Consider the following 14,121-nt stretch of genomic DNA (forward strand, 5'->3'; position numbering starts at 1 on the left):
AGCATCCATCTCAAGCGTTCTCCTCGTACCTTGGGTGTCCGCCGATAACATCGCGGCAAGAACATCGTGGACGAAAACGTCGCGGAGAAAACAATGCAAGGCGAAAACGTCGTGCTACAAAACATCGTGGGAGAAAACATCGCAAAGAGAAAACATCGCAGTTCTAAAACATCGTGATACAAAACGTCGTCGTCGAAAATAAAGCGGTTCAAAAACATCGCAGTTTGAAAACATCGTCGTCGAAAATATCGTGGTAAAAAATAAAGTAGTTACAAATCATCGCATGACGATAACATCGCAGACATGCTTTTTTCAGGTTTTAATAATTGTAAATGGATATTCCCATAATGATTTGTGAGCGCAAGGTGTAAAGAAGGATAAATTTTACTTTCACATATTTTATTAACTAATACATTTTTGCTGAAAAGTAAGAAGAAAACTTAAGCATAGAAAATTAAATGTAACTTATAGATTATACTTTTCATGAAATATTAACAGTAAAAACTTTATAAAAATCATTTATTAAGGGCCTTTGTTAGTTAACTATGTCGGTTTAAAATTCTATTAAGTGCTATAAGTTGCATTAATTTTTTATGCTTAAGTTTCCTTTTTATTTTCTCAGCAAAAATTTATTAATTAATAAAAAATATGAAAGTAAAAATTATCCTTCTTTCCATCTTGCGCTCACAAATCATTATGGGAATATCCGTTTACACTTATTAAAGTACGCCTGAAAAAAGCACGTCTGCGATGTTATCGTCATGCGATGATTTGTAGATACTTTATTTTTTACCACGATATTTTCGACGACGATGTTTTTAAACTGCGATGTTTTTGAACCGCTTTATTTTTGACGACGATGTTTTGTACCACGATGTTTTAGAACTGCGATGTTTTCTCTTTGCGATGTTTTCTCCCACGATGTTTTGTAGCACGACGTTTTCGCCTTGCGTTGTTTTCTCCGCGACATTTTCGTCTGCGATGTTTTTGCCGCGATGTTTTCGGCTGTAACCGTACCTTGAGCAGAAGCCCTACTTATACATATGTGTGCGTCACGAGGCTCCTCCAATCAGCGATATTAATTGAAATCACGAGGTGACGCTATCTTCTCATCAGGAGTGTTCTTAAGAACTTTATGTAATATGACAGATTTATGAGTTTGGCGGTTTGGCGGGCGCCAACAGGTTAATATATTTTATTCTAAAGAAAGGATTTCGCCAAAATTTAGGAACAGGGATGCAATTTAGGTAGAGAATCGCCAACACGTTATTAAGCAATATTAATAGAATTTAATTTAATCAATTGATTTAAAAATATCATTACAGATTAATAAGATGCATCATAAGACGCGCTTTTTCGGTATGAAAAATGCAAGCTAAATTTCGTTAATCGGCTTTGCAGAATTGAAATTACAAAACTGTCACCTTCTAGTTCCCTGTACGAGTTAAATGAAGAACTATAGTTGCGAAAAATTTAGGGTAGCAGATTTTAAGAAAAGTATTCATTTCTACCGCTTTAAATCAATTGGAATGACTTGTTTTGGCATAGTATCTGGACATAAAATATATGGCGCACTTTTTTATAAAAACGGATTGTAAAATAGATTCAGCACAGAGATTTTTCGGTATTTTCAAGTATTTTCGTTTGGTGAGATACGTATCTCGAATAACTCGAGAATGAGTAGCCGTAGAATGTTTTAGTATATGGCAGTGCTATAACATCTAGTTGTACTCCTCGCTTTTTCCTTGCAATCGGTCACTTTAACATGTATAAATATATATATATATTCCTGTCTTCTTACACCGGCTAGTTTAGCTCTGTATTTTTGTTCATATATATTAATAAATTTTGCATTTTTGCCTTTTAAGCCTTTAAAAGGTCAATTTATATTGTTCTTATATTTCGGTTATGGATTTTACACCTTTCGTGTATGCGATAGCTGTCGAATTATGAGCAATGTGAAAGTGATAGTAGGCGTAACGAGGCCAGACACTGTTATTAGAACTGTTGATTAAATCATTTGGTGCGCGAACTTCCATGTCTTTTTGCAACGGAGACTAAACGTTAACTTTCAAAACTGTACACGAAAAATTTTGGTCTGTCTACTTGTTGGTTGAGTTGCTTGTTTGGACGCAGAAACTCTAATTTTAATTGTAAAAATTGTTTTTAACTGCATTTAATGTTTTAGATTTTTATATATTTTACAGTTTTCAATGAAGGTGTTTTGAATCTCCATTGATTTTTGCTACGCCGCGAAGTGAGAACTGAATTAATTGAAATATAAATATATATCTAATTAAAATTCGAGGACACAGGGGCAAATGAATTGAAGCAGAAATGTCTATAAATTAATAGTCCTTACAGGGAATTCGTGTGGTATCGAAATCAGTTATTTTGTTGGGTGCGTGTGCCTAAATTACATATACGTTCATGTCAGGTAAGTAGTGACGGAAAACAATTATTATTATTTATATTAATAAGAATCAAAGGGTTTCAGTAGGAGGAAAAGCGATGTGAGACTTTTTATATCCAATATAATATTCTGAGATTTTAGAGGAGAGACAAAAGAAAAGTTTAATTAAACTTCCACTTCCCTTAACTCTGTGATTGTGACCCACTAAGTAGTATAAAGATAATAGAGATTTCCATTTTAAGTCTCATGAATTTTTTCAGGCATGTGTGTAAGTGTTAGAATGATATTCAGCTAACAGCTTTAAGCAGGCGCATAATTTAGCTCTGTTCGTGCACCGAAGATGACATATAAGTCCCTTTCTCCCTTCCACTCTCTAGTCATAATCTGTTGGACGAGAAAGTGACCATCGCACGAGCGAACTTAAATCCATTCCCTGGATCCCTCAGTAATGTAGGCGTTCTGAACACTCCATGTTGACTCAAATTATTATATCTTATTTTTGAGGAATGTAGAGAATTGAAACGTTATATTCTATTCACTCGGTTTACCATGTTCAGAATGTTTGTTATGACTGTCGTAGCCTGGTATGATGTCAGAATGTTGTGTCTTGTGATGGTTTTGTATGGAAGCATATTGTTGAGCTTATCATTTAAAGGCCTTCCTAGGCATGAATACCTTCCCACTAAGAATATAACGCTAATATAATTTTATGCTAATCAGTTGATTTTATCTTAAATAGGTGATTATTAAAGAATTAAAAACATTTTTATATATTTTATATTGTGTTTATATTTAAATTCATTTTCACCTAACCAAAGGTAGAAGAAACGCTTTGCATGAGAGTCTACGGTAAACATGATATTCTGCGCTTTGCACTCATAAAACCAGGAAAACATCAAGTTTTGAAAGTATTTTTTCAATTGAAATATATGTTTCCCATAATTTTCGTTTTAATAATAATAATCTTTGGTTATATATATAAATGAGGATTACGTTTATGTTTTGTATCACAAGGAACCCCCAAAAAATATTTATTTGAATATTTATGGGAGTGGTAGTTTAGCGTTCGTTCTTTTGTCCGCTTTTCCGCTTCCTCTTTTATCCAAAAAAATAGCAAAGATCAGAGATATTAATTAAAATCTCTTAAAACGCTAATTTTCGCCTTAATCTTTCCGAATGGCAACAGTCCTGATACAATAAACAATGGCAATAGTGATACAATAGCATTATTGCTGATATAATGAGAGAGAACTATCGATTTGATGCGATTTCATGAAAAAACATACGATAAAAAAACATATTCCAATTTTGAAATACTCGCCTCGAGGTACACTGGCTCTTGCCTAGATGCACCTATGTACCAAATTCGTAGCCCTGGGTATATTAGCTTACACGCAGCATGAACGAAAGACACACAAAGAAACTTCCTTTTTATTATGAATTATATATCAGAAGATCTTTCATTGCTACATATTCAAAGAATCCTTTTAATAAGATTTGTAACAATTAAGTTACCAATAATTGTTTTTCAGCTTCTGTTGAATTACAACAAAGTTAATGAATACTTTTTTAACAATGCTTATCAACCATAATCATTAGAGATATCAAATCTAGTGGTGCTAAAATCTTACGTGTGGATCTTATTTGCCTAAATATATTATTTTTATTGCTAAAATCGAATTGGGGCCATTTTTAAAATGGGCTTCTTTTTGTTGACAGTACTGTGTTACGTTTTTATACCAACACCGTTTATCGACAGCCTATTGGGCATACTTATTTGTTTTGCGACTGCCTTCATCTTGTTTCCTCGAAGAGAAGAGAAAACTCGGAAAAGTAATGATGAAAACACCATTAACCGTAATGAACGCAACCTTAATGCCGGAAAGAAGGTACATAATGTAGATTTCCTTGATTCATATGCTGATATTAATGAATTTAATGACGATTCCTTTGAAGTGGATATAGACAATGACACCGATTTCCTCCAAGTTTCTAACGTAGCTTTTGATAATAACCATCTTAATTTGCATATTGATAGTGCCACTGACCACATCGACCTTTTTCAAAATGATTTCGATAATAATCCCACTGATGTGTACCTTTTCAGTGATGAAAATGAATTTAGTTACCTTCATCAAGAAACAGAAAAGAATTTTGATTTTCCAAAACCTTATAACTCAGGTAATCAAACAGGCATGAATACCGCTACAACCACCTTTAACCAGGAAGAACTCAGTTTGAATACTTCTATTAAATCATTGGATGCTGAATGCTTTGTATCGCATAACGATCTTGGAGCACAAGGGGACATCGATTTCGGCAATCTCATCAACACAAATAATGAAATAGAAATAAAAGGCAAAATGGATCATGTAGACAGTATAGAAGTGAAACCAATTCAAGAATTTCAAGAACGCCTTATTGATATCGTCGTTGATACTGTCGCTGTTATCTACGTTGATGACGAGAATACTCAGCCTCCTTCCTCACATCGTAGCCGGCGTTTCACATTTTCGAACCTAAGAAAAGCGTTACTCAAATATTTTTGCTCTAAGAAAATTAAAAATAAACATAACACTTTAAAGCAACCTATCAAGATCTGAGCTAAGTTGACATACTTTCAGTTTATATTCGTCATAAATTTGTTCGAAATGACATCAATCTGACCAAAATTGTTCATTGACACAGCAGAGACTTACTAAATGCCGATCTCGATGATTGACCAGTGGCTGGCTAAAAAATTGCACGCTGATTGACCAGTGAGTGACTAAGTGGGGACCTCCTTGACGGACCTGTGACTGATAAAAAATTGAGCTCATAAGCTGAATTATTTTTATTTAATAAAAAAGTCATTAAGTGGGGACCCAAGGATGCGGCTTGAATGCGACTAAACTGTGCATTTTAGCCAAACTTAAAGACCTTAATTAAAGTTTAAGAACTTTTTTATGTATATTTTCGCAATTAATGGATTTTTTTACTATTTTTATATCATATTCAATTTTAATGCTATTTATTTTTACTTCTTTATTAATATTTACTTTTGTGTTTTTTGTATTTTCTTATTGTTACTTTTTACATTTTATATTTATTTCTTCTTAATAGTTTACTTTCCTTACCATTAATTTTTATATTATTTATTTTATTACTATTATTATTATATTTTTGAACTTGATTTACTTATTTTTAAATTTTTGATTTTATTTTTCATTACAATTTTATTTATTATTATTATTTCAAAAAAAATTTCGAACGCGTTATAATGTTTAGACTTTTATTCAAAATTAAATGTAAAATTAACACTTTTGGCTCTCCAATAAAATTTGAATCATTCGTCTTTTCATCTCATTTGTATTAAGGACTTTCGTTTATTATTATTTATTTATGATTCATTATAATATTCAAAGCTTTATTCTTGAGACACTGCATGAATCATAAAATATTGCCCTTTCAGGCAAAATTACGAGACTTCAGACCCCCTTAGGGCGGAGTCTATAAGTATAAGTATAAGGGCGTCGTCATTTCCTCGTAATCCATAAGTATATCCAAATCCCAGAGAATGATTTTAAATACTGAACTATTTACTTAATAAATTCTTGTAATATGAATTCGAATTTCATGTAACTGAGAAAACTTTCTTTGGGTAACCGAGCTCTTTAAAAGGAGATTAATTCTTACATGTTAACAATTTGTATATTTTCCCTTTCGCATTTTTATTTTTCGAGTTTGTTCAATTATTAATTCTTATTTTAATTTCGATTATTTTTTATAATTGTGTTAAAACTCTTATACGAGGTTGCGATTATTAATATTGTTGAGGAATTGCCTTGCTTTGATTCCAAATTAACATTGGGTTTAGGTGTTTAAATTTATCTGTCATCCATATCTCTCTCTCTATATATATATATGAAATGTAATTTCTCATACATACTGCCTGTGAAAGGGCTAAGAGAACCCTGTCCTCAAGTACTCAAGCCAGCATCGAAATTGATTCTCTCTTTGAAGGTGTAGATTTCTATTCAACCATAACAAGAGCCCGTTTTGAAGAACTGAATGCTGATTTGTTTAGAAGCACATTGGAACCTGTTGAAAAGGCTTTGCAAGATGCAAAATTAGATAAAGCTCAAGTCCACGATATTGTCCTGGTAGGTGGATCTACTCGTATTCCTAAAATTCAGAAGCTGTTGCAAGATTTCTTTAATGGTAAAGAACTTAACAAAAGTATTAATCCAGATGAAGCTGTCGCATATGGTGCTGCAGTCCGAACTGCAATTTTGAATGGTGATAAATCTGAAGAAGTGCAAGATCTGTTGCTGTTGGATGTAACCCCACTGTCTCTAGGAATTGAAACTGCTGGTGGTGTAATGACTGTGCTCATCAAATGTAATACAACCATTCCAACTCGTCAGACACAAACATTTACAACTTACTCTGATAATCAACCAGGTGTCTTGATCCAAGTTTACGAGGGTGAACGTGCAATGACCAAGGACAATAATCTTCTTGGAAAGTTTGAATAACTGGCATCCCTCCTGCACCTAGAGGTGTCCCACAGATTGAAGTTACCTTCGATATTGATGCCAATGGCATATTGAATGTGTCTGCTGTAGATAAGAGTACTGGAAAAGAGAACGAGATCACTATTACGAATGATAAAAAAAGAATTTCGCCAAAATTTAGGGAAAGGGATGCAATTTAGGTAGAGAATCGCCGACACGTTATTAAGCAATATTAATAGAATTTAATTTAATCAATTGATTTAAAATTATCATTACAGATTATCCCCTCCCCATATGAAAAGGCTTGCAGTCGCGGCCGTCGACCCAAGACAGTCCAGATATTGAGAGCAGAAAATTTAGTTATTAGGAAATTAAGTGAGTAGGAAAACTGATTGGATTTATCTCAAGGCAACAAAATGTTTACATAAAATATGACATAAAATATTTGAATATAATGAATACAGTATATAAAATATAATAAATGATTAATGAAATTATAATATAGTATCTAAGTGCAGAACAAATAAAGCACTAATAACATATTGCTGGTTAGCTACGCGGCAATAGGAAATAGTAATATAACTGAATTTGTAAGTTTATATCTTAGGGCATGCCATTCACAGTTTGTGTAATCATTAGAGTCCGTACAATCATTAGAGTTGTCATTCAGGCTCATCTTCAGTCTTTTACTGGTCTTTGGAGATCTCCGGATCATTTAATTAGCGCTAGAATTATGGATTAGCATTCGCACTGAAATCATTTGAGTTTTTATGTCACGATACTAGAGCTCTTATACTCCTGTTGAAAATACACATTTTGCTAGGTTTTTAACATATTTTGTCACTCTATTTTTCTCTTATTAATGATAACAAAACAAAATTTAACTTCCAACATCCATACCAGTTTTTTGTACACGATGCTGCAGAAACATAAAATGAAATTCAGAAATTTCAACAACTGAAATTTAACTTTTTCAGCTGTTGCTACAATTTATAACACAAACATAGGAAAACATGAGCTCAAGGAAATGTGAGGGTATAGTACTCTACTTGTAGTATAGCCTCAATTGAGTGTTTCCCACACGGAAAGTGTATTGAACCTGAAACTCAAGTTTCAAGGAGCCCAGTAAAAGAAAAGGCCAGACAATTTTTTCAGACACTGAGAGATAAATCAACTATTAAGGGGGACAACAGGATGAAAACTAAAAGAAGGGTTATGGATAGTTTATTGATTTATAAATTTTGATTTATTCATGATGTAATTTAAAGTTCTCGGGTGGATGATAGAACCTTAATTTTGACGCATGTACAATATCAGTTGGTTTCTTCGCGTGAAAATTTTCCCTGTCGATTTCATAATTAACTTCAGATAATTTATTAATAATCCGATAAGGGCCTGAATAGGGTGAAGTCAATTTTCTAGTATTTGGGTATTCAAATTCCTCGTAAAGGACAAAATCTCCAGGTTGAAATTTAGATTCTACAAATCTGATGTCATATCTAGTTTTATTCTTTCGGTGGTATTCGATAGTTCTTTTCTTTGCTAAAGCCCTTGCTTCATTTAAGGAAGGGTATTTATTTTGATCAATTGGAGATTCAAAAGGGAGGTTAGCAAATAGTAAGTACGCTGGGGTGAACTTAGTTACCGTATGAGGGGAGTTGTTATATTCGATAACAACTTGCTCTAGCACTTTAGTCCATGGTACTTTTTTAGAAGAAGAATTTACTTTACATTTTAGTCGACTTACTATTGATTGATTTACTCTTTCTACTTTACCATTTGTCTGGGGATGGTGAGATGAAGTTAAAAGTTGTTTAACATTATGCTTTTTAAGGAATTTTTTTGAATCTAAAAGAAGTGAAGGCTGAATTCCTGTCACTCAGAATTTTTTCGGGGACTTGTATTTGAAATATTTGTTTTAGACAATTGGCATAGGTTTCTGAAGTTACACTTTTCGGCGGAAAGCCCAGACATATCTTGTTGCATGGTCAATAACTATATGTAAATATTTTTTTGTAGAATTATAATAATTAAATCCTCCCACAGTGTCAATAGAGAGACATTCGAAAGGTTTGTCGGTTGGGGGTACGTCTTGCATAAGACCAAATTTTTTCTGTTTTTTCTTTTTATTAAGTTGACAAGTATGACAATGTTTAACAAAATTTCCGATATCTTCGCTAATGTGAGGCCAATAATATTGACGGGTGATTAAGTTAAGCATAATTTGAACTCCCGGGTGACCAAAATTTTCATGGGTTTTATTCAACAATTTTAATCTTAAAGATTTAGGTACTACAATTTTATAAAAATTCTTTTTCTTAATTACCATCATATCATTTATCTCTTGGTAATTTTTTTCCGCAGACATTATCAGTTTTTTGTTGTTGGATTATTTCATTTCTATCAAGTAAATGTACATAATGTTGGAGGTGATGTGAAACAGGATGTCTAGAAAGCATGTCAGCTTCAATATTGGTAGAGATCTTCTGATACTTTACTTCATAATTGAACATACGTAGTTTGAGTGACCAACGGAAGAGTCTACCTTTTAAATTTTTAACATTTTTGAGCCAAACGAGGGCCGCATGGTCCGTATGTATAACAAATTTTTGTCCATGCAGATAGTAATAGAATTTGTCTAGGGCATCTACTATGGCCAAACATTCTAACTCAGTAATCGTATAATTTTTCTCATAATTTCTTAAAGTTCGGGAATGATATGATACAGGGTGAAGGACATCATTTTCATCTGGTTGTTTCAAAACAGCTCCAACAGCAATTTGAGAAGCGTCAACAAAAATATGACATGGCCTACTGGAATCATACAATTGTAAAACAGGTTTGGAAATCAGTATTCTTGTCATTTCGTCGAAAGCTTTTTGACATTAGTCATCCCATTCCCACTTGACATCTTTTTTCAAGAGTCTGTTTAATGGAGCTCTAATAGTTGCATAATTCGGAATGAATCTATGATACACATTCACACTTCCCAAAACTCTTTGTAACTCTTTGGTGTTACTGGGGTTTTTTAAGTTTCTTAATAACTTCTATATTATGGTTATCGGGAATTATTCTACCATTTTTTATTTCATAGCCAAGAAATGTGATCTGATCTCTGGCGAACACACACTTGTTTCGATTCAATTTAATATGCTCCTCTTTAAACACCTCAAATAAAATTTTTAAATGTTCTAAATGTTCTTTCTCAGAGGAAGAGTAAACGATTATATCATCAAAGTAACTGCAAGCGAAATTAATTTTATTTTTTGTTAATATTCGTCTAATTGTTCTGTTAAAAATTGCAGGTGCATTTTTGAAACCAAAAGGCAGTCTTAACCATTCGAATAATCCAAAATTCGTGCAAAAAGCTAATTTCTCAGTATCTGCAGGGTGAATCGGGATATGCCAGAAACCAGATCTCAAATCAATTGTAGAAAATACTTTTGCTTTACTTAATTTGTCTAACAAAGTGTCAATGCGAGGAAGAGGGTTTGCATCTGTTTTAGCCAGGGAATTCAATTTTCGATAATCTATACACAATCTAATTTTCTTACCTTCCTCACGTTTAAATACTAGAGTCACGGGGGACGAATATGGGCTACAACTTTCTTTAATTATACCTGCTTGTAATAATTGGTCAATTTGGGTTTTAATTTCCTCTTCTTCCATAGGGGATGTTCTATAAGGTCTTAATGATACAGGCAAATCAGAATTTAAATTAATTCGTTGAGGTTCAATATTAATTTTTCCTACATCATACTTATTTTTAGAAAACACAGATGAATAATCATTTAACAATTTTTTTAAGTTATACTCTTTGTTATCGACAGTATTAGAAACAGCATTTTTCACATAAATGTTAGACTGAGAAACTAATTCCTTTGGATTTGTAGTTCGATATTTACAGCTTGGAAAATTTCTTACATCATCATCATTATTAACACATGGATAAACATTTGTTGTACCACCTTGAAGTTGGAGGTGTGGAGATATGGGTCGGCTGTCAAAATGGCAATCAAGTACAATAGCTCTCTGTTTAATTTTTAAATTACTACAACCAATACTCAACTCAAATAATTTGCATTCATAAAGTCCTAAAATTACATAATTCAAATTATTATCAAGAACAAACAAGGTAATTTGGTTACTAATCCGTCCAATTTTCATTTTTATACAACATATTTTGTTAAAGATTATGTTTCCTTTAGTTTGGGTTACTGAAAATGACCTAACTCTTTGTACTTTTAAACGTAATTGTCTAGCCGTTTTGGAAGAAATTATCGATATGGTGGCACCACTGTCTACAACACACTCTAGACGTTTCTTATTGGGCAAATATCCCGACACCTTTAATAGTCAACTATTGTGAGGGGTTTCTGGGGTTGGTTCTATTGCAAGGGGCGTAACATAGGTGTATCAGTACTCTCCCCTCTGAAAGGACAAACCTTAAACCAGTGAAAAGCATTTGGGATTCTGTTCCGGGTGCAAAGTCTACAGGGACTGGGTGGCAATGGCAATCTATTTTGAGAATTATAATTATGATGGCTTGTAAATCCTGGACCACTGAACCGATTATAAAAATTACTTGGTCTCTGAAAACGTTGGAAATTGTTGGGTCTAGGAGAATCTTGTCTCACAGTAGCTGAAATTCTACTTCTATTAAATCGATTGTAATCTTGGGGACTGTTCCCAATCGGAGTAACAAATCTGGGAGGTGCACTTTTGATTTGTTGATTTTCGATAATCTTAATAAGCTTATGGACATGATTAAGCCAAGAGATAGGGTCAGAGGGTGCGTTAATCGTCATTAAGGATTTTAATTCTATAGGAAGGCCATCCGTCAGACCCTCCAAGATCATTTCATGAGTTAGATTTAATTTTTTACTAATATCTAATTTTTTGCGAAAATATTGCGTTATGTCCTCTTTATGATTGTACTTGTAATTGGCAAAATCACCAAACGTAGTTAAAGTGGGGTCGAAAAAATTTTCTTTTAAAATTTGGACTAATTCCACATATTTAGTAATTTTATGGCAGTTTTTGACATATACGCTAAGTGCATTACCTTTTAGATATCGAGCTACATTATTAAGCTTCCACGTTTCATCTTTATCTAAATGAGTTTTGTTAAAGTACTCAAGCCATGAATTTATATCCATATCATTCTGCGCGTCAAAGGGAATTATACTTGCTTCAGGTTCAGCGCTAGCTGCCCTTAATGAATCATGAGGATCAGAGAGGTTTTCGTTAGCCATTATTCTTTCAATAATACTTTCATAAATAAAACTAATTATACTTTCATAAATAAAACTAATAATACTTTCATAAATAAAACTAACTCAAAAATAATATTCTTTAAATTTTTCCAAAACAATATTAAAACCAAAATACATCCTTTAAATACCAAATTTAAAATACATTTATACCAAAATAATACCTTTAAAATTTTCAAAATAAAAACACTATTATTAAATCAGTAATTATAATTCAATAGTAATAATATCATTTGCATCGCCAATCTTTTTACTAATTGCTTCTGTTTGACTTATTGTGACGAGAATACGAGTGATGAAATCGACACGAAAATACACATTTTTGTGCACTCTTAATTAGATTTTCGAAAACACGATCAGTCACCACACAAGCACAAAGCTCTCGAGAGCAACACAGAACGCCGTAGACGTAGGGAAAGATTTCCATCCTCAAAAGTAGGTCAACGGTAAGAGCACATTTGATGAACGACGAACGTTCGATGGAAACACAGATCACGCATCACAGGGGGCAGAAGGGTGCTTCTCTGGACGTAAAATAATCTGCAGAATACCAGAATACAGGTAACAGAAGGATGATTCTCTTGAAGCAAGAACGCCTAGAGAAAAATTTAGAAACATAGAAGTCGCACAGCGGCAAATTCATCTTAAGTGCGTAACATTTTATCCGTATAATCCTTGGGGTATCTTCTTTTTTAGATAATCCCTTTGAAGGTGGTATCCTACCGGCTTTCTGAAATGCAATTTCTCATACGAGTGCTATCCAGAAAGTAGATTACGTTTTGGAATAAAAAAATAAACAAAGTATAGGAAACAAATTTTATTATATACAGATGAAAGCCACACTCAAATACTACTTTTCTACATAGTCACCATACAAATTAAGGCATTTATCGTTGCGATGTACGAGCTTGGAAATTCCTTCGTCGAAAAATTCGGCCGCCTGCGCCTTCAACCACTTCGTTACCTCTTCTTGCAGCTGTGCGTCGTCATCAAAACGCTGCATAGCCAGCCACTTCTTCATTGCTGGGAATAGGTGGAAGTCGCTCGGTGCCAGGTCGGGACTGTACGGCGGATGAGGAAACAACTCCCACTTAAAAGATTCAAGAACTTTACGAGTGACATTTGCCGTGTGGGGCCGGGCGTTGTCGTGAATCAACAAGATCTTAGAGCTCAACATTCCTCTGCGCTTGTTTTGAATTGCTCTTCTGAGTTTTTGGAGAGTTTGGCAATACCTTTGAGAGTTTATTGTAGTGCCTCTTTCCAGGAAGTCCACCAAAATTACACCTTTTCTGTCCCAAAAAACAGTCGCCATCATCTTCCTTGCCGACATTGTTTGCATGCATTTCTTGGGTTTTTGGGGAGAACTTGTGTGCCCCCACTGCATTGATTGCAATTTCGTTTCACAGTTCACATGTTTCACCCATGTTTCGTCACCAGTAACGATGCGATCGAGTAAAGAGTCACCATCCTTATGGTAAGCGTCCAAAAAGTTCAACGCTGCAGCCATTCGCTGATTTTTGTGGTCCTCTGTCAAGATTTTTGGAATCCATCTTGCACAAAACTTGTGGTAACCAAGCTTTTCGCTGATGATTTCGTGCAACAAACTTCGCGAAATTTGTGGAAAACTCAAAGAAAGTTCCGTTATTGTGAAATTTCGATTTTCACGGACTTTAGCATCGACTTTTTCGAGAAGTTCGGCGGTCACTATGCTGGGTCTCCCACTTCGATCTTCGTCGTGAACATTGGTTCGGCCATTTTGAAATCTTATGACCCACTGACGCACTCCACCTTCAGTGATAATGTTGTCCCCATACACTTCACGAAGCTGCCGATAGATTTCTATCGGTTTACAGTTTTTTGCAGTCAGAAACCTTATTACTGAGCGCACCTCGCAGCTCGCGGGATTTTCAATTAACGCAGACATTTCAAACCGTCACAT

The 14,121-nt window shown here is 33.9% G+C and overlaps 1 pseudogene; it reads left to right on the forward strand.

Moving 5' to 3' along the window:
• The first annotated feature begins 6,336 nt into the window (after window positions 1-6,336).
• On the forward strand, window positions 6,337-7,109 carry LOC146996272 (heat shock cognate 71 kDa protein-like; annotated as a pseudogene).
• The last annotated feature ends 7,012 nt before the right edge of the window (window positions 7,110-14,121 follow it).

This window comes from Stegodyphus dumicola, chromosome 7, assembly GCF_044657685.1.
Source record: "Stegodyphus dumicola isolate Sdum_Otavi_A_Nest chromosome 7, ASM4465768v1".
NCBI classification, from domain to species: Eukaryota; Metazoa; Arthropoda; class Arachnida; order Araneae; family Eresidae; genus Stegodyphus; species Stegodyphus dumicola.